We start from the raw sequence: 19,894 nt of genomic DNA, 5'->3' as shown, positions 1-19,894 counted from the left end.
ATAAATAGGCTTGTTAGTCCTTCCTCCGTACTGCCTTGTCTGCATTTGTTCTCCAGTATTCAATCTTTCATAGATTCACATGCTTGTATCTTCCCCGTCGTCATGGTGGGAGTCTCCCGGTAAATAATAATCATAGCAGTAGAAGAAAAACTGCCTGAAACCATAGAGTAGAGAAACCAGAGGGTAACCTCTCCTCCTCATTATGTGGCCCAAACTACAGCCAATCAGCAACCAGCCCCAGCCTACACCATTCCCAGCAGAGCCACCATACCTCAGATTTCTAACCGCCTTCGTGTGAGAAGGAGTCTCCCTGAGCTCTGCTCAGTTTTTTCTCTCTCTTCACTGAACTTTTGACCTTTGTCAGCTGGATTCAGGTACTGTTTTTTCTTGTTGGAATTACTTCAGTCACGATGTCTGAAAGCTCTAAGAAGAGTCTTTTCAGAGCTTGCAGATCCTGTGGCAAGGCCAGACTTTTTTCTGAGGATCCTCACAAGGAATGCTTGTACTGCCTGTACCCCAAGCATATCCCTAAGGACTGCAAGTACTGCCAGAACTTCCCTCCCAAAACTCTGAGGGATAGGGAAGGGCGCCTCCTAATATGGCTTCAGAAAAGGAAGGTTCATGACTCCGAATCTGAAGGAGAAGCCATGGGACATTCCTCTAAGAAGTTAAGAGGGTCCTCTGAGGAAAAGGGAGATGTGAGGCAAAAAGCAGGAAAATCTAAGGAAGGTGAACCTTCTACTTCACTCCCTCCAACTCCTCTCAAGCCTTCCTCAGAAAAGAGGGCTCCGTTGTCGCTTCCGTCAACGAGATCTGTTAAAAATCCAGTCAGATCGACGACGAGATCGTCGACGACGGCGGCGAAGACCGTTCCGTCGACGATGGCGACGACGACCGTTCCGTCGACGACCAGGACCAGTCCGTCGACGACGTCGACAGTCTCGATGTCGACAGCTTCGTCGACGACGATGACAACGACGACTCCGTCGACGGTGAGTGTTAAGTCTTCGTCGACGGCGAGATCTTCGTCGACGAGCATCCCGTCGACGGCCCCGTCGACGACCCCGTCGACGGCGGATAAATCATTGAAGATGTCTTCTCCAACAAAAATAACGTCAACTTACATTTCTGTTAAAAGGATTGCTCCGTCGACGGGGGCGTTGACGAGCAGAAAAGGAGAGTTTTCAACGCCAAAGATATCACCTCTGCTACCTTCCACCATTCTAGATGGCCAGGAATCGGAGGAGGAAGGATCTTTTGGAGCGGCGTACAGTCCTTCGCAGCTCCATATTAAGCATCAGGACACTGATGAGGAAGATCAACAGGAGGACTATGCCTTTACAGACCGGCCGGTCAGGGGCCAAATGAGATATGAGTCTTTCCACCAGGCCTATCACTATGATGATGATGAGGAGGAAGTGGATACGCCTGCACGAGATGAGTCAATGTCGGTGCCAATCTCTTTAATATCCGACTTAAGGAGTATGATAGACAACTATTATCGTCGTTTTCCAGAAGATAATGCTCCTGCGGCCTCTGAGAAAAGTTCTCAACCTGTTAAAGAGGCGCCTATAACTCAACCACCTCCCCCTCCTCGGAAGGAGGTTCAAAACGTAATTACAATTCGTGATGACCTGAATGAGTCGGATCATGAGGAGGAAGAAGGAGAAATTGCTCAGGACGAGGAAGTGGGAGACGAATGGAACCAATATATTGCTCCAACGTCTCCGGCGTCACCCTTGCCTCAATCAAGTTCCCCTGCAGCGGATATAGCCAGCTTTCATGACCTGATGGAGAAAGCGGCTACAAGGTTCAAGCTTTCTATGCCAGTCAAGGAAAACGATTGCTTCCTTTATGACTTTAAGGAGTCCTCCAGGAAGTCGGTAAGAGCTATTCCTATCATTGAGCATATCTGGGAGGAAGGACTCAAATTGATGAAGAATCCAGCTTCAGTCCCAGCGTCCATACCCAGGCTGGACAAGAAGTATCGCGCTGTAGAGAAGGCTCCAGCATGCCTTATTGGACATCCTCGTCCAGACTCGGTGGTGACTCAAGCAGCCCAGAAGCGCTCCAAGAACCCGATGGCCACATGCGTGGCGCCCCCGGATAAGGAGGGCAAGAAGATGGATGGCATAGGAAAACGCTTTGCGGTGATGGCAGCGGCTTCCATCAAAGCTACCAACGCAATGGCTCTGCTGAGTCGGTTCAATAGACAGATGTGGTCGGACATCGCGCCTTTCCTGTCGCACCTTCCGGAGGACAAGAAAGAGGAGGCAACTACCATTCTTCAAGATGGAGCCAGAGCAGCGTCGGAGTCCATAGATGTGGCAATTGACATATCATCTATAGCTTTTCGCCAAATGGCCGGAGCGATAACCCTACGGAGGCAGGGATGGCTCAAGGCTACGTCTTTTCGGCCGGAAGTCCAGTCTAAGATATTGGATATGCCATTCGATGGAGAAAGTCTCTTTGGAAAACAGATTGATGAGGCGTTGCAGGGGATAAAAGCAGATACCGACACTGCTAGATCCTTGGGATCATTGCAACAGGGCCGTTATCAGTCCTTTCGCGGTCGAGGGTCTAGAGGACACTTTCAACAACAACGTTCCTCTTATCAATCTAATAGGTACCAACCGTATAACCAGCAGGGCTACCGTCAGTACCCCTCCACCCAACAATATCGGTCCTCAAACACTTCCTTCCAGCAGCAGGGAAGGAGAAAGTCCGCAGCCAGAGGAAAGCAGGACTCTGGGCGCAGACAGTGATGTTCCGCAGGCGCCTCTATTGCCGCTTCAGATCAACCAGTTCCACTACCTCTCTCAGTTTCTCCCGTATTGGCAGTCCATAACATCGGACAGATGGGTATTGGACATTATTACACAGGGTCACACCCTGGAATTCTCGCAAAAACCTCCAAATCGTCCACCCCTTTGCAGAGTTCATCAACGCCTAACGGCTCTCAAAGCAGAGGTCTTATCGCTCATTCTGAAAGGAGCAATAGAGGAGGTACCACCAAACCAGCGGGGAACAGGTTTTTATTCGCACTTTTTCCTTATAAGGAAAAAGCAGTCATCGAAATGGAGACAGGTGCTGGACCTCAGAGATCTGAACACATACATAAAAAAGATTTCTTTCCGTATGCTATCCTTGCAGGAAATTCTGCTACTGCTTCGCAAAGGAGATTACATGGTCTCTCTAGACCTGCTGGAAGCATACTTCCACATTCCGATTCACGAAAAGCACAAAAAATATCTTCGATTCATGGTGGAGGGGCGCCATTACCAGTTCAGAGTTTTACCTTTCGGACTGAAATCCGCCCCCAGAGTTTTCACGAAATGCATGGCCCCTGTAGCGGCGCACTTAAGAAAACAAGGTCTACAGGTGTTCCCATACTTGGACGACTGGTTGATAAAAGGACCATCGTTCCAAGCAGCGCGAAGATCTCTACAAAAGTGCATGGATCTCTTCCAAGGTCTAGGTCTTCGGATAAACAAGGAAAAGTCATCCTTTGTCCCGACTGGCGTTCTACAGTTCTTAGGAGCAATCCTGAAAACACAAGAATTGAAAGCTTACCGTTCAGAGGAAAGGATAACGAAAATCTTGAATCTGACTGCATCCCTAGCAGCAAAAAAGTTCACTTCCATCAGGATATTCAAATCTTTACTGGGAATGATATCCTCTTGCATTCCGCTGATCCCCAACTGCCGTTTGCAAATGAGACCGTTACAGGAAGCCCTGGACAAGCAGTGGGTCCAAGCCCGGGGTTCCTTCGACGACAAGCTGGTCATGACAAATCAGATCAAGCGGGCAATGTCATGGTGGGGTATCAGGAGCAACCTAACAAAGGGCCTCACATTCGAACCACAATCACCAAGCTACGTCATGACGTCAGACGCTTCATTGCGAGGTTGGGGGGCTCATCTGCAAGACCTGGAAATTCAGGGCCTTTGGTCTCCTCAAGAGGCGAAACGTCACATCAACCTCTTGGAATTGGAAGCAGTCTTTCTGGGCCTCCAGGCTTTCCTTCCCAGAATCCAAGGTTCATCGGTTTTGGTGCGGACAGACAGCACAACAACAATGTTTTACCTGCGCAAACAGGGCGGAACGAGATCAAAACCCTTGTCGATTCTGGCACAAAGAATATGGAAATGGCTATTGGGTCAGAAAATATCGCTGCAAGTAGAACATGTTCCGGGAGTGGACAACACAAAAGCGGATCTGTTAAGCAGGTCATCCGACATTTGCCACGAGTGGGAAATCAACCAGATCCAGCTGAACCGGATTTTCAAAGTGTGGGGCAAACCAGGTCTAGACCTGTTTGCGACTCTGAGCAACAAAAAATGCAGTCATTATGCCAGCAGGTTTCCCCAACAGGATTCGAGAGGGAACGCTCTTCACCTCAGATGGACAGGGATGTTTGCCTATGCCTTCCCTCCTTTTCCCTTAATTCCCAGACTACTAAGGAAAATGAGAGCAGAACCTTGCCAGATAATACTGATAGCCCCGGCATGGCCGAGGCAGTTTTGGTATACGGAGCTTCTGCAGTTGTCGGTAGAACCGAGAATACAGCTCCCGATAACCAGAGATCTGATTTCCATGAACAGAGGCCAAGTACTTCATCCGCAACTGACCTTGCTAAGATTGTCTGCTTGGAACCTTTTGAGCACGAATTCCGGTCCCTAGATATCACCCCAGAATGTCGTGAAATACTGCAAAGTTCTGTGGCACTGTCTACCAACAGGACATATGTAGCAAAATGGAAGCGATTCTGTAATTGGTGCATGTCTAAGGCACTGCATCCCTTAACGTCCTCGGCTGAGCAAATCCTTCCGTATTTACTACATTTAGCCAGATCAGGACTGGCACACTCATCTATAAAAGTCCATCTAGCTGCAATTTCCAGGTATAGAAGATCACCAGGATGCCCTTCCTTGTGGTCTAATAGGCTAATCAAGGAATTCTTGAAAGGGCTGTTCAGGAAGTTTCCTCCTGTCAAGCATCCTCCACCTTCATGGCAGCTTAACACAGTATTGTCGCAGTTGATGAAAGCTCCCTTCGAACCCATACACAAATCAAAATTACAATTTTTGTCATGGAAGGTGGCTTTGCTGTTGGCGCTCACGTCTGCCAGAAGAGTGAGCGAGATACAAGCTTTTTCTATATTGGATCCCTTCATTCAATTCAAGCCGGATAAGGTGATGCTAAGAACCAACCCTAAATTTGTGCCTAAAATACCCTCTTATTTTCATCTGAATGAACCTGTCATCCTGCCGACATATTTTAAGAACCCATCCACGGCGGCTGAAAAAGCTTTGCATACTTTGGACATCGGCAGATGCCTAAAATTTTACATTGAAAAGACTAAAAGCTTTCGCAAATCAAACCAACTGTTCGTTGCTTACTCAGGGGTCAGAAAAGGGCTGGCCCTTTCACGTTCCTCCATATCCAGATGGATTGCTTCCGCTATTTGCTTCTGTCATGAGAAAGCGGGAAGACCTCTCGACAGGAAAGTCTGTGCCCATGATACACGGAAAATGGCGACGTCTTCTGCATTTCTGGCAGGAGTACCCCTTCCAGACATATGTAGAGCAGCAACCTGGTCGACTGCTCATACATTCACCAAGCATTACTGTCTGGACACGGAATGGAAAGCAGATGCAGCAGTGGGACAGGCAGTCCTGCGACATCTCTTTAAATAAGGTACATGTTTATGACTTGTATTCTGCAAATTTCTGTTTACTGTATAATATGCTTTTCTCTTTACGCAAATAATTATGGTGACAATGTTTAATTGATCATGCCTTGGTATTGTGGAAAGTTCTTATGTAATAGAAGCAATTTATGGCACACAGCCCCGAGATAGGAAAGGGGTCTAGCCTGGAAACGCTCTAACTACAGGAACTGCTATCTAATCTGATACAAGCATGTGAATCTATGAAAGATTGAATACTGGAGAAAGAACTAGTTACTTACCTGTACACTATTGTTCTCCAGTATTATCTTTCATAGATTCACATGCGCCCGCCCGCCTCCCCGTTTCCTTTAGGTAGACCGCCTTTTATCTCTGGTTTTCCTGTATAGCTCACTCTTGGGCGGTAGGAAATCTGAGGTATGGTGGCTCTGCTGGGAATGGTGTAGGCTGGGGCTGGTTGCTGATTGGCTGTAGTTTGGGCCACATAATGAGGAGGAGAGGTTACCCTCTGGTTTCTCTACTCTATGGTTTCAGGCAGTTTTTCTTCTACTGCTATGATTATTATTTACCGGGAGACTCCCACCATGACGACGGGGAAGATACAAGCATGTGAATCTATGAAAGATAATACTGGAGAACCATAGTGTACAGGTAAGTAACTAGTTCTTTACCTCTCATAACGACTGGACCGTTTACTTGGCTTGTTACACGGTCTGTGTTATAAGTCATTGAGCACTATTTTGTTAATGGGGACAATTGCGGCTGCTTCTTGTATTTGCAGCGCGCCTACTCATGACAATGGCAGCAGCCGCTTTTCGGTTAAAGTGGCTGCCCCCTTGCGCTCCAGCTCTCAAGGTACAATAGCTACTTTTTGTAAAAAAAAAAAATTGATTACTTTTAAGATGAATGCGGCGTCCCCTTCAGGGACACAGCGTTTTCTTTCAAGCTTTTTAAAAAAAAACTTTAATGCAGAGTGCAGCGCCCAGTTCAGGGACACCGCGCTCTGTTTCTTCTTCTTTTTTTAAATTTTTTTATTTTTATTTTTTCTTTAACGGTGAACTTTGTTCTAGTTGAGCCATCTTGTTTCTATTTTTTTTCCAGATGTCTTGATTACATTTATACTTAACATATGTACATGCTTTTTGTATGATTATGAATCATGTATGCATTAGTAGAACAGCAATAATTATTTTCATAAACTTTAACATTGACCTCATCTAGAAAATCAGGTGAGATCATAACATTTACAATGCATTCTTCTCATTATGGTCCACAGCAATCTTTGAGCATCAGACATGCTGGGCCCTCCGCTTATAAACTATAACCCACATCTGATTAACCCATACATTAGCCCCACTATATAGAACAGCAATAATTGCTTTCATACTTAACTAGTACTTGTTTATGGTGGGTGCTCATTTGGGGAAAATCTTAGTTAATTCATGCCATACATCCAGAGCATTTGAAAACTAGGATCAGTTTCCACAAGTTTCATTCTAGCTCCTTTGGCCGCACACTATTCTACTACGTCTTTTAACCATCCACTGACCACCAGCGCCGTAGGACTCAACCAATGTAATGCCAGTCTTTTCCTGACTAGCAGTAGCGTAAAAGTCTATTAACTTTTTCCTTGTTGAATGCTTTGTACTGAAAGCCCCAATGCATAACAAGAACATCCGAGGGCAACACTGCATTGCTATTATTAACCTTTCTTTGTACATATGTGTCACATGCTCCCAGTAACCTTGGAGTCTGAAACAAGACCATGAACTTGATGACATGTCACTTCTACCTGTTCACATATGGGACATTGGGACATTGTGGGGACCTTGTGCTGTCTAGCCTGTGAAGCATAGCAGGTGTAAAGTATGTGTAAATTATATGGTTAAATTATATGAACCGAAATTGACTATCATTTGACTCCTCACTAATAAGAGTGAGTGCGTCCTGCCATTGTGTATCTTGGAAGGTTGTGTTACAGTCTGCTTCCCATGTATGTATGCCTTGCCTGCAGTTGGTGGTATTCTGGTGTCTGTTTGTACTGCTGTTTATGTGCAGGTTACCACTCCTGTGCCCCCATTTGTTTGCAGTATTAATCTCAGTGTAGCCGAGCTCCTCCATGCCTCTTCTTTTGTATCCCATACTCTCTGTGCTAGCCACTGGATTGCCCAGTAGTGCAAGAACTGACACTCACCCATCTGGAATAGGTCCGTTGCCTGTTTCCATGTGATTATGCCTTATGGTGTTGCGGATCCCTTTTGCTTGTAAGCCAGGAGCACACCTGGAACGATTTCCTTTGCCCCACGAGGTGTTTTCTTATTGCAACCCCTTCGAAGGAAAGGAAAACAGACTGGGGTGTCTCACTCTTCTCTATAACATGTTAGACTCATCTAGATCAAGAGTGTTATTTATTTATTTTATTTATTTATTTATTTATTATTAGTCTTGTAGAGCGCGAACAGCTACCCGTGAGGGTTTCCCGGCGCTAATTGACATATAGCATAAAATCCAGAGGGAACTAAAGCACAACAGACCAGATCTAAGGTAGCAACTATCTGAAGAAATTATTGGGCAAAAAGCCAGGTCTTAACGGCTTTACGGAAGCGAAGATGGCAGTGCTCCATGCGAAGGTCTAAAGGAAGAGAATTCCAAAGTCTGGGTCCTAGTACATAAAAAGAATGACCACCCATTCTAGTAAGCCTAAATTTTGGCACACAAAAAAGATGTTGGGAAGAGGAACGAAGAGAGCGTGCAGGAACATAGGGTTTGACAAGAGACTGGAGATAGGTAGGGGCAACTTCAATCTTTATCTTATGCATAAAGCATAGTGTCTTGAACTTCACTCGTTTGTCAAGGTTGAGCCAGTGGAGTTGTTTTATACGTTCGGAAATTGGATCGTATTTCCGACATCCACACAGAAGCCGAGCAGTGGCATTCTGGACTAATTGGAGACGGCGCATAACCTCCTTGGTCGCCCCCAGATAGAGCACATTACTGTAATCCAATCTGGAGGTCACCAGAGCCGTTACAACGGATCTCTGGGTATCAGAAGGCAGGATCCAAAAGATTTTACGCAACCACCTAAGAATAGTAAAACAGGTGGCTGCAACCTTGTTAGCCTGATCTTTCATCGATAGCTCCCTATCGATAATGACCCCAAGATTTCTCGCACGTTCAGATGGAATGGGTAAATCACCCATAGTTGATGGCCAATGTCTCAAGCTCCATAGGTCAGGTTTATTGCCAAAGACGAGCACCTCCGTCTTATCGCTGTTGAGCTTAAGGAAGTTACAGCTCATCCAGCGGGAGATGTCGCTAAGACCTGCTTGTAAAGTGGAAGGTGATGAAGGGTCAGCCTGGGTTAGGGAGAACACAATCTGAGAATCGTCAGCATAAGTGAAAAGTTCAAGACCAGAGTGATAGGCAACATGTGCTAAAGGAACAACATATAAATTGAAAAGAAGAGGACTCAGAATAGAACCCTGGGGAACACCATAAGGAGAAGAATAGGTTTCGGAAGTGGAAGTGTTAGAGAAGATTTGAAAAGTTCGATCGGTAAGAAAGGACGAAAGCCAATGTAAGGCTTTGTCACAGATACCGAAAGAGGCAAGGCTGCTGAGAAGGATACTGTGCGAGACAGTATCGAAGGCTGCACTGAGATCAAGCAATATCAGTGCAGCCGTTTCGCCTCGATCGAGCAGTTGGCGAATATTCTCAGTTACTCCCAAAAGAGTGGATTCGGTGGAGAAGCCTTGACGAAAACCGGACTGGGAGGGATGAAGAAGATTATTAGTGACAACAAAACGAGATAGGTGTAAATGAATATGCCGCTCTAAAACTTTCGAAAAGGCCGGCAACAGCGAGATCGGACGAAAGTTGGCAGCAACATTAGGATCAGCATTAGGCTTCTTTAGAAGTGGGGTCACCATTGCATGTTTCCAGTTTTGAGGGACCATGGCTGAATCAATAGAGGCGTTTAACAAGGTACAAATTGCCTCTAGTTGAGGAAGCTCCAGTTGACGTAAAACCGAAATGGGTAAGGGATCCATCGGTGAGCCAGACTTAATGCTGTTTAAAATTTCCAGGAGGGTAGCGGGTACAAGATTAGGCCAGGTCGTTATTAAAGCCTGAGAACGGGGAATGGCAAAGGATGGAGATACACTAGAAACGGATTTTTCCTGGGCTGTTATATCATTATAAATTTTATCAATTTTAGATGTAAAGTACTGTGCCAGTTCATCACATTTCGTGTTGGAGAGAGGAGGGGGTATAGCAACAGTCTGTGAGCCCGCAAGATCTTTTACCACCTTGAACAGGACATTTGACTTATTTATAGCTCCTGTAATCAGATTGTTAACATAGGTGGCTCTGGTGAGAGCACAGGCCTTATGGTAGAGTTTTAATTCAGCTTTATACGCAAGCCCAGTAGTAATAGAGTAATCTTTTCTCCAAGTTCTCTCAAGTTTTTTACATTGAGATTTATGAACACGGAGGGCTTCATTGTACCATGGAGCAGGAGAATTGTGAACAATATTTTTCTTATTGGAGAGAGGGAGGCAAATATTTATAGCCTCAGAGAGCCACGAATTTACTGAATCGGCAGAAGCATTTAGGTTGTCTAAACTGAGTGGGTATTTGGGCATAAGATCGTACAATGTTTTATTGAAAGCAGCTATGTCCAGATTTTTCCAGACTCTCTTTTTAAGATTCATCGCAGAAAAGGATGTCGTCTGTATTTTGTTTTGTGTTATAATAAATTTCACGAGGTAATGATCAGACCAGGAGACGGGCAAAGCAGGAAAGCATGTAATCTGTGAGAAGTTAGAAAAAACAGGATCCAGAAGATGTCCGCCCTTATGGGTAGGGCCCTTGTTAAGTAGGATTAGGTTCATAGCTGCAAGGTCAGTAATGCAATTGTCAGCGGAGTGATCATTAGGGTTATCCAAATGTAAATTTAGATCACCAATAACTAAAAAGTTACTGGAAGAAATAAGCACAGATGATAGATAGTCCAAGAACTGGGTATACCAAGAATTTACCGTGCCCGGAGGGCAGTAAAGTAAAAGCCCAGTAAGGGTGAATTTGGGATTTAAAATAAGCTTAAAAGACAAAGCATCACATCCGTTTAAGGTGATAGGGTCCGAACGACACTGATATTTTTTATTAAAAATAATCGCCACACCACCTCCCGTCCTTTTAGGACGGTCGTTTCGAACAATGGCGTAGTCAATGGGTAGCGCTTCGGCGATGTCAGGGCCGGAGCTCTCATGAAGCCAAGATTCAGTGATGAATAATACATCAGGCGCTTCATCTTGAAGCAGATCGAAAATGTCACGCTTATGTTTTGGCAAAGAGCGACAATTATGACTAATAAGTGAGAATCCAGGAGGAGTGGCTCCTAATTGACGTTGACTATTGCATAATAAAGGAATGTTTAGCAGAAAAGGACAATCGGGGCAATGCTGAGGAAAACAGTCAAGCATATCAAATGAATGCGTCTCGCAACCTTGCCAGAGATACTCTTATCTGCAGCGGTTATTTGTAGTTGTGTGATCTCTCACTCCGAGTCCCTGAAAGCAGTAGTTGCCTATAGCAATTGGTGTTTGCAGCGATTGGTTCTTTATTAAGTATAATCAGCCCACAAAAGTAGTAAAAACCGTTACTAGCTGAGCAGCCATAATATAAAACAAGAAGAATATTAGAAAACCCAAAGCATCTTATATCATACATCCCTACTATCTGTAAAAAATTACACTAATCTCCACCTCCTTTTATATCTGCTATCATCAGTGGTGAAAGATTAGTTCTGTAGTAGGGGATCTCTGTGTATAGTCATAATCTAGTGAATAATCCCGCCCAGGTGTGTGGACCCCGGCAATCAAAAATAATCTCTTAAGTTGTCAAATCATGCAGAAACTGCAAAGACACTTGAGAGAATTTAAAGACAAATAATGCAGCCTATATCCACAGGCTACACTGTCCAGTACTTCAACTAGAAATTCCACCAAAACAACACCACACACAACACAGCCTGCCCAGTTTCTACCATAGAGAAACTTGCCTCTACCAGTAAAAGACCCTGGAATGATAGAGAGGAAGGCATGGACAGACAAGCCCCATAGGCTGCCATTATGTGGCTTAAATAGGATACTGTGCCTTTAAGAGAACTTTCCAGAACGTTCTCCCAGAATGCACAGCAGGTCCCTTTTACTTTCAGTTCTTTTTTCCGGCTCCTGCTAACAGGACCCTGGCATTGAGCTCTCCCTTTTTTCAAGGGTTTATTGGATTTTTTGTCACTTTTTTGGATAAAAGTGTTTGAGTTTATATTCCTTGGTGCTTCTCTTGTCTCCTGTGTGTTGGTTCAGGCTTTTTAGGGCTCTAAAATGCCTGGTCTTTTCGACAAATGCCCAGCATGTGGAAGGAAGAAGGCCAAGAGTGATCCACACGACGTCTGCATCGTCTGCCTCCCTGAAGCACATATCCCTGAAGACTGTGACATCTGCCAGCAGCTTTCAGCAAGGACCCTGAGGGACAGGCGGAAGATTAGGCTTCAAGGCCTTGAAGAGAGACGACTGCAGGCTGCAGGTGGGTCTGGGCAGGCATGGAAGATTCCCTCTGCCTCTGCTGAGGCCTCTGGGGGGCTCCCCAGAGGCAGGAAGACCAGCAAACGGTCCTGGTCTCCGTCGGCGTCGATTGCGACGACGAGAGGGATGACGACGGTGTGTTCCCCATCTCCCCGGGGCTCCGGGTCGAGACGGCGTGAGGATTCGACGTCGAAGGGCTCGGATAGGCCGCCGTCGAGACCACCGTCGACTGCATCTTCATCGTTGTCGACGTCCGCGTCGACCTATCGACGTCGAAGAAGGAGCGACAGGCGTCGGCGCTTGCCGTCGAGGTGACACCGCCGGTCGCCGTTGAGACGACCATCGGCGTCGAGGGGATCCTCGACGTCGGGGACCTCGAGAAGGAGGAGTCGACGCTCGCCGTCGAGAATGGAACGGTCGACGTCGCGGAGGCGGCGTTCGGCGTCGAGGAGTGAAGAGGTCGACGTCGCGGAGGCGGCGTTGAGGAACAAGAGGTCGACGTCGCGGAGGCGGCGTTCGACGCCAGAGTCGCGGAGGCGACATTCGACGCCGGAAAAGCGACGCTCAGCGTCAAGAAGGAAGAGATCGGCGTCTAGGAGTCATTCCAACTCTCCTAAACGGCGCAGAAGGAGTTCTGGCGCCAGAAGTCAGGCTGGATCTAGTGGAGGGCGCAGGAGAAAGCGATCGCCTGCTGGAGGGGCTGGGTCGCAGTCCCCTCCCCCGAAGAAGTCACCGGGCTCGGTGTACTCGGTGGTATATACACTGCCTCGGCCTAAGTCGACCCCCCCTCCGGTACCTAAGGAGGACCCTCCCACCAACCCCCCTCTTCCACCAGGACGGCCACTACCACCGCTTCCACCGCATGGGCCCACCCCTCGGTCGGAGATACCTCCTGTTCCTCCGCCAAGGTCGGCGTCACTACCTCCTCTTCCTACACCACCTAAGGGGACTCCTAGACCAAGGCCCCAGGATGGACCACGGAAGACACCCCCATGGAACCTGCGGAGCGTCCACGTACCGGGAGGTCACGCTCTCACTCCAGGAGGAAGGAGCGATCGCGTAACCGGTCGTCCACGCGGTCGAGACACCGCCATAGGAGGCACAGATCTCGCTCTCGCACGAGGTCCTCAGGGACCAGGGACTACTCTCTGACTTTGTTGGAGTAGCCGGACACAAGGCTGTCTCCGGTTGATGACTTGGTGGTGTTTCATGATGTCCTACTGAGAGGCGCTGCCAAATTGGGCATATCCTTGATGGTGCCCACGCCTAAGACATCAGTCATTTTCGAGACACTGCACCAAAAACACCTGTCTCGTCCACTACTACCTCTGGTGCCGGGCCTGGAGGAACCGGCCATGGACCATTTCCTCAGCCCTGCGGTGACTAAGGCGGCCCCATCGAGATTGTAGAAAAAATACCGGGCTCCTGACTCGGACCCGGCTTTTCTGAGGATGGGACCTCCTCCGGATTCTGTGATTCTGACGGCGGCCCGCAAGCAGCATGCCACCACCCCGTCATCCACAGTCCTCCAGACAAAGAGTCTAGATGGATGGATTCAACTGGAAGGAAAGTATGTGGAACATCGGCGACCTCTATGAAGGCTGCGAGTGCCACGGCTTTGTTGGGACGCTACGACCGCGCCCTCTGGGACTCGCTCCAACAGTTTGCGGAACACTTGCCTTGCGAGAAGCGGGAAGATTTCTATGAAGTGCTAAACGAAGGGATGCTGGTAGCAAATCAAATTATCAGCGCTGCAGCAGATTCATCCCTCTTGGCGGCACATGGCTTTTGCCATGGGATTAACCAGCGACGACACGCCTGGCTCCGCCTTACGTCACTGAAACCATATGCGCAGCAAAGGGTGGCCAATCTTCCATTCTCTGGCGGAACCCTATTTGGGAAACATGGGGATGACTAAATGGCCCGCATGAAGGCGGAGGCCGAAACACTCACGGCTGTGGGTCTAGAGAAGCCCAAAGAAGCGAAGAAATCGTACCGCCCGTTTCAATGGCGGTTCGGTGGGCAGGGCCGAGGACGTGGCCAAGCTTCGGGACAGTCGCAGCAACAACAACAGTTCCGTCAGCCATTCCAGAAACGCCCGAAGGGCAGAGGAGGCCAACAGTCAGCACCAGCGACCAAAGGCCCTGAGCGCTTACTTCCCCCGGATCTGTTACCCACTCCGGTAGGGGGAAGCATTCAATTTTTTCTGGCAGAGTGGAGAAAAATTACTCAGGACAAGTGGGTGCTGAATATTGTTTGCAATGGATACAGTCTTCGGTTCACCAGCCCGCCTCCTGCAATCCCACTGGTCAGCTCGCAGTGTCAGCTGCGCGAGCTCCAGGCGGAGGCAGATATCCTGTTAAGGAAAAGGGCGATAGAAGACGTACCTTTGTCTCAGAGAGGAAGAGGTCTGTACTCCCGGTTCTTCCTGGTTTGCAAGAAGGACAAGAACGAGTTCAGGCCCATTCTGGACTTGCGACAGGCAAACAGATAGATTCGCAGGGAAAAGTTTCTCATGCTGTCGTTGCATTAGATTTATCCTCAGTTGCAACAGGGAGACTGGCTATGTGCTATAGACCTTCAGGATGCGTACTTCCATGTGCCCATTGCACACAAACATAGGAAGTTCCTGCGGTTCCAAGTCGGCGGCAATCATTTTCAATACACAGTACTCCCATTCGGACTAAAGTCTGCGCCGAGAACATTCTCGAAGTGCATGGCGGTGGTAGCAGCACACCTAAGGAAGAACAAGGTGTTTGTCTACCCGTACCTGGACGATTGGTTGATCAAGGCATCCTCCTCCTCGGAAGCTCGAGCACACTTCCAGAAGACGTACATTCTCTTGAACAAGCTGGGGTTGCACATCAACATGTCCAAGTCTGTCCCGACTCCGGTCCAATGCATACAGTACTTGGGAGCCTCCATCAATACGCTGTCAGCAAGCGTGTCTCTTTCGGAAGAGCGACGATTATCACTCCTTCGGAAGGCTCAGGCTCTTATGACCACTCCATCTACAACAGTGAGGACGGTGTCTTCTCTACTGGGATCGATGGCCTCTTGTATCTTTCTGACGTCACACGCACGGCTGCACATGAGACTGCTGCAGGAGTGCTTGGAAGACAAGTGGGATCAGAGGAAAGGATCTTGGGATGACAAGATACGACTGTCTCTGCATGCTCTTCAGTCTCTGAAGTGGTGGTGTTGAGCGGGGAATCTCCTCAGAGGGGTTCCCTTCCACAAGGACATTCCCACGCAGACTGTCGTGACGGCTGCTTCTCTCCAGGGGTGGGGAGCGCACTCCGGAAACCTACAGATTCAAGGAACGTGGTCCCCAATGGAGGCCACGTATCACATCAATTTCCTGGAACTCAGAGCTGTTCACTTGGCACTGAAGGCCTTTCTTCCGTCCTTTCAGACCAACTCTCTGCTTGTACAGACGGACAATACCACCACGATTTATTACCTCAACAAGCAGGGGGGCTCGAGATCACGCACTCTGTCGCAGGAGGCGCAGACGATCTGGCACTGGCTTCTGGCCAGAGGATGGACGATAACGGCTACCCATCTACTAGGTGTGCAGAATGTTCAGGCGGACGTACTGAGCAGACTGATTCAGGAAAACCACGAATGGGTCATAAACGACGAAGTACTGGGAGAAGTTTTCGCAAGGTGGGGAACTCCAGAAGTAGATCTGTTCGCCACCGCCGAAAACAGCAAATGGCGAGACTTTGCCTCCAGGTACTACCAGCAGGGGACACTGGGGAATGCGTTATGGATCAACTTGTCGAACAGCTTTCTGTACGCTTTGCCACCCATTCCCCTGATTCCGGCGGTACTCATCAAGCTGGCCCGGTCCAGGGCTCGGATGATACTCATTGCCCCGGAATGGCCGAGTCAGTGGTGGTTCACGGACCTGCTTCATCGGCCTCTCCTTCCTCACATTCGGCTGCCGTGCAGGCCGGACCTTCTCACAAAGTTCGGGGGCCAGATGTTGCACCCCAACCTCTCGTCTTTGAGTTTGGCGGCATGGTTCCTGAGATAGTGCAATATGGCCATCTAAATCTGCCCGAGGATTGCATGGACATACTGAAGGAGTCTAAAAGACCTTCCACTCGGACTTCCTATGCTTACAAGTGGAAAAGGTTCTGTATCTGGTGCCAGTCTAAGAACTATGACCCGACGACGTGCAAGGAAGACGTCATCCTTCCTTACCTTCTACATTTGGCGCAGTCTGGCCTTAATGTTCATTCCATTAGGGTTCATCTTGCTGCATTGACTGCCTACAGGAAATGCCCTTCACAGACTTCCTTCTTCCAGATCCCTGTGATCAAAGACTTTTTGGAAGGCTTGAAGAAAGTGTTCCCTCCTGTCAAGCTTCCTTCGCCTTCATGGGAATTGAATGTGGTGCTGTCCAGATTGATGAAGTAGCCTTTTGAACCTATTCATAAGGCTTCGTTGCAGCACCTGTCCTGGAAGGTGGCGTTCCTCGTGGCCATTACATCGGCCCACAGGCTGAGTGAAATTCAGGCGTTGTGTTGCCAAGAACCTTATACTGTATTTCATGCTGCTAAGGTTGTTATGCGTACTCACCCTAAATTTCTTCCCAAGGTTATTTCTGATTTTCATGTCAACCAGACCATAACGTTGCCTACGTTTTTTCAGAATTCTTCATCTCCAGCGGAAAGGTCTCTACATTCCCTGGATGTTAGGAGGGTGTTGAAATTTTATCTGGATAAAACCAAAGATATTCGTAGGTCAGACTAATTATTTGTCAATTATGGATCGGTCAGGACAGGGCTTGCTACCTCTAAGCAGTCCATCTCCAGGTGGATTGTGTCCTGCATACAGTTGTGTTACCAAAAAGCTAATAAGAGCTTAGGGGGTAAACCTAAGGCTCATTCCACCAGGGGAAAAGCTGCCACGAAAGCTTTACTCCGTAATGTTCCGATTGCAGAGATCTGCAAGGCGGCCACTTGGAAGTCGGTTCATACCTTTGCTAAGCATTACTGTCTGGACACGGACGCCAGGGCAGATGCTCAGGTTGGGCAGGCTTCGCGGCGGAATTTGTTCGCACAATAGTGGTGTTAATTTCTTCTCTCCACCGCCGCTTTGGTGTGGGGATGGGCTTGCCATTCTATTCACTAGATTATGACTATACACAGAGATCCCCTACTACAGAAGAAGTAGTTTCTGTCCTGTAACTCCAGTTCTATAGTATGGGTATCTCTGTTATAGTCATAAGCGCCAGCCCTCCTCCCCAGTGGAGATAAATAAGGAATGCTACAGGTCTGGCGTGCTACGCCTTCAAAAAGAACTGAAAGTAAAAGGGACCTGCTGTGCATTCTGGGATACTGGGAGAAAGTTCTGGAAAGTTCTCTTAAAGGCACAGTATCCTATTTAAGCCACATAACGGCAGCCTATGGGGCTTGTCTGTCCATGCCTTCCTCTCTATCATTCCAGAGTCTTTTACTGGTAGAGGCAAGTTTCTCTATGGTAGAAACTGGGCAGGCTGTGTTGTGTGTGGTGTTGTTTTGGTGGAATTTCTAGTTGAAGTACTGGACAGTGTAGCCTGTGGATATAGGCTGCATTATTTGTTTTTAAATTCTCTCTTAAGTGTCTTTGCAGTGTCTGCATGATTTGACAACTTAAGAGATTATTTTTGATTGCCGGGGTCCACGCTCATGGGCAGGACTATTCACTAGATTATAACTATAACAGAGATACCCCTACTACAGAACTGGAGTTACAGGACAGAAACTACTCCACCCCCTCTCGTTACTTTATGCCAAACCCTGTATTATCCTTGCATACCTTAAAAAGCTTTCAGGGCTGTAGTCTGATATCAGCTCTCCGGCATTCTCCCCAAACAACCAGTCTTTGTCTTCCCCTCTCAAATTCTGAGGTCTCGTTTTACCTTTCTGCTCAACGATTCTATAAGGAAAGTTGAGAGGGAGTCACAATGCAGCTTCATATAGCTTCATCACTGCACGAACAGTCCCTCATTTAGAGTCCTATCCGTAAGGTGAGCCATTGTATCAAAACATGCTACCCTCTACATTAGATCCATGCTCGCTTCATGACCTTGCAGTGTTGCTTACTTCATGTAGCTTTCTGAAAATCAGAATGGAAGATTTCCTCTTTGCTGTAATGCTGTTATTTGTGTTGTGCTACATTCAGCCTGTTTATAAGATAATATGGAGATTCCACATACTCTTAGCTATTATAATTCAAAATATTAGTTTTCTAGACCATAAGCCATTCATATACTAACTCTGAATGATTACTGCAGCCATGTCCATCATGTAATTATGCCTGACTTGTATGTAACATGCACATATCAATAGAAAAAGCCCTGTCTCTACTACTGCAGTAGCTAGCATGCCTAGAAAAGTTTTTTATCAATACATTTCAAAATTTTTGTTCTAAGGGTGATCAAGGATCTTTTTTCGTGTCCTAGAGAAATACTATTTATACTGTTGTCCTTTCATCATGATGGAATATGAATAACGTTTGAAGTTTACAAGTGGGAAGGCAATTTACAAGCACTCTTGGGGCCCGGTCTTAAAACTGTGCTGGTGGCACAGCTGTTGCCTACATCTGTTCTTCTAACGTGCTTTGATAGCTCCCTGTGTTTGTGTTCTAGTGAGTGAAATCATCTAGGAAAATATGCAGAGTAATATTTTGGCTGCATGTGGCCCTAGTATCCCCCCAGAATGTGGATATGGGAGAATCTTCTTTTTCTCTTGTAAAGTAGATTTTTGCTCAATTGCAGTAGAAATGTACTCTGTGGGAAAGAACCCCCTTGTACAGGCTGACTGAACCTCAGTGGATGGCAAATTGGTCCGTGATGATGCATTCTGTCTAAATTAATATGGGTCTAAAAATGAGTTGAGACCAATCAACAGCTTAAACAGTGGTTTTTATCATCGGTTAAGATTGCCAGCCTTTTTTTCTTTTTCAACTCTGTTTAGTAAACTTAGATAGTCATACAGCAGTTGTTTAATATAACTACAGTTATGACCAGCAAACCAAATAATATTTAGCTTACAGTGTTCAGTTCAAGCCAGTGACCCATTACAGTTCTTCACCATTTTCCTCCCCAATGGTCTCTTTCAGCGGGTTCCGCCCATTTGTACGATTGCCTCCCTTTTGTGCAATCAGAATTGGTTTCAGTGTTCTCAGACCATTCTGATAGGCCAGCTCCTTCCTGGTCTGCTTTTTCTTAAGCCAGGTGGGCTATGCAACAAGACTCTTAGAATCACACGCACAACCACACATACAACCACACATACAACCACACAAACACAACCACACACACAACCACACCGTCAGTGCATACTTTCACCAGGCACAGACACCATCAGTCGTCAGTGCACGTATTCACCGGGCACAAACACCACCAGACATCAGTGCATGCTTCCACCAGGCACACACCACCAGACGTCCGTGCACGCTTTCACCAGGCACACACACACACCACCAGCCGTCCGTGCACGCTTTCACCAGGCACACACACCACCAACCATCAGTTCACAATTTCTACAGGCACACACACCACTAGCCATCAGTGCACACATCAATTGATAACGCATCCACAATTAACTATTGTAGCAATCTC

The 19,894-nt window shown here is 47.3% G+C and overlaps 1 protein-coding gene across 3 annotated transcripts in view; it reads left to right on the top strand.

Moving 5' to 3' along the window:
• USP16 (ubiquitin specific peptidase 16) overlaps positions 1 to 19,894 on the top strand; it is a 351,578-nt gene that overhangs the window by 167,047 nt on the left and 164,637 nt on the right. The gene's annotated exons all lie outside the window — the stretch shown is intronic.

The sequence above is a fragment of the Lissotriton vulgaris genome, chromosome 8 (assembly GCF_964263255.1).
Source record: "Lissotriton vulgaris chromosome 8, aLisVul1.2, whole genome shotgun sequence".
In the NCBI taxonomy this organism is placed as follows: Eukaryota; Metazoa; Chordata; class Amphibia; order Caudata; family Salamandridae; genus Lissotriton; species Lissotriton vulgaris.
The sequence above is the reverse complement of the archived record's forward strand: the minus strand, read 5'-3'. Positions and strand labels throughout refer to the sequence as shown.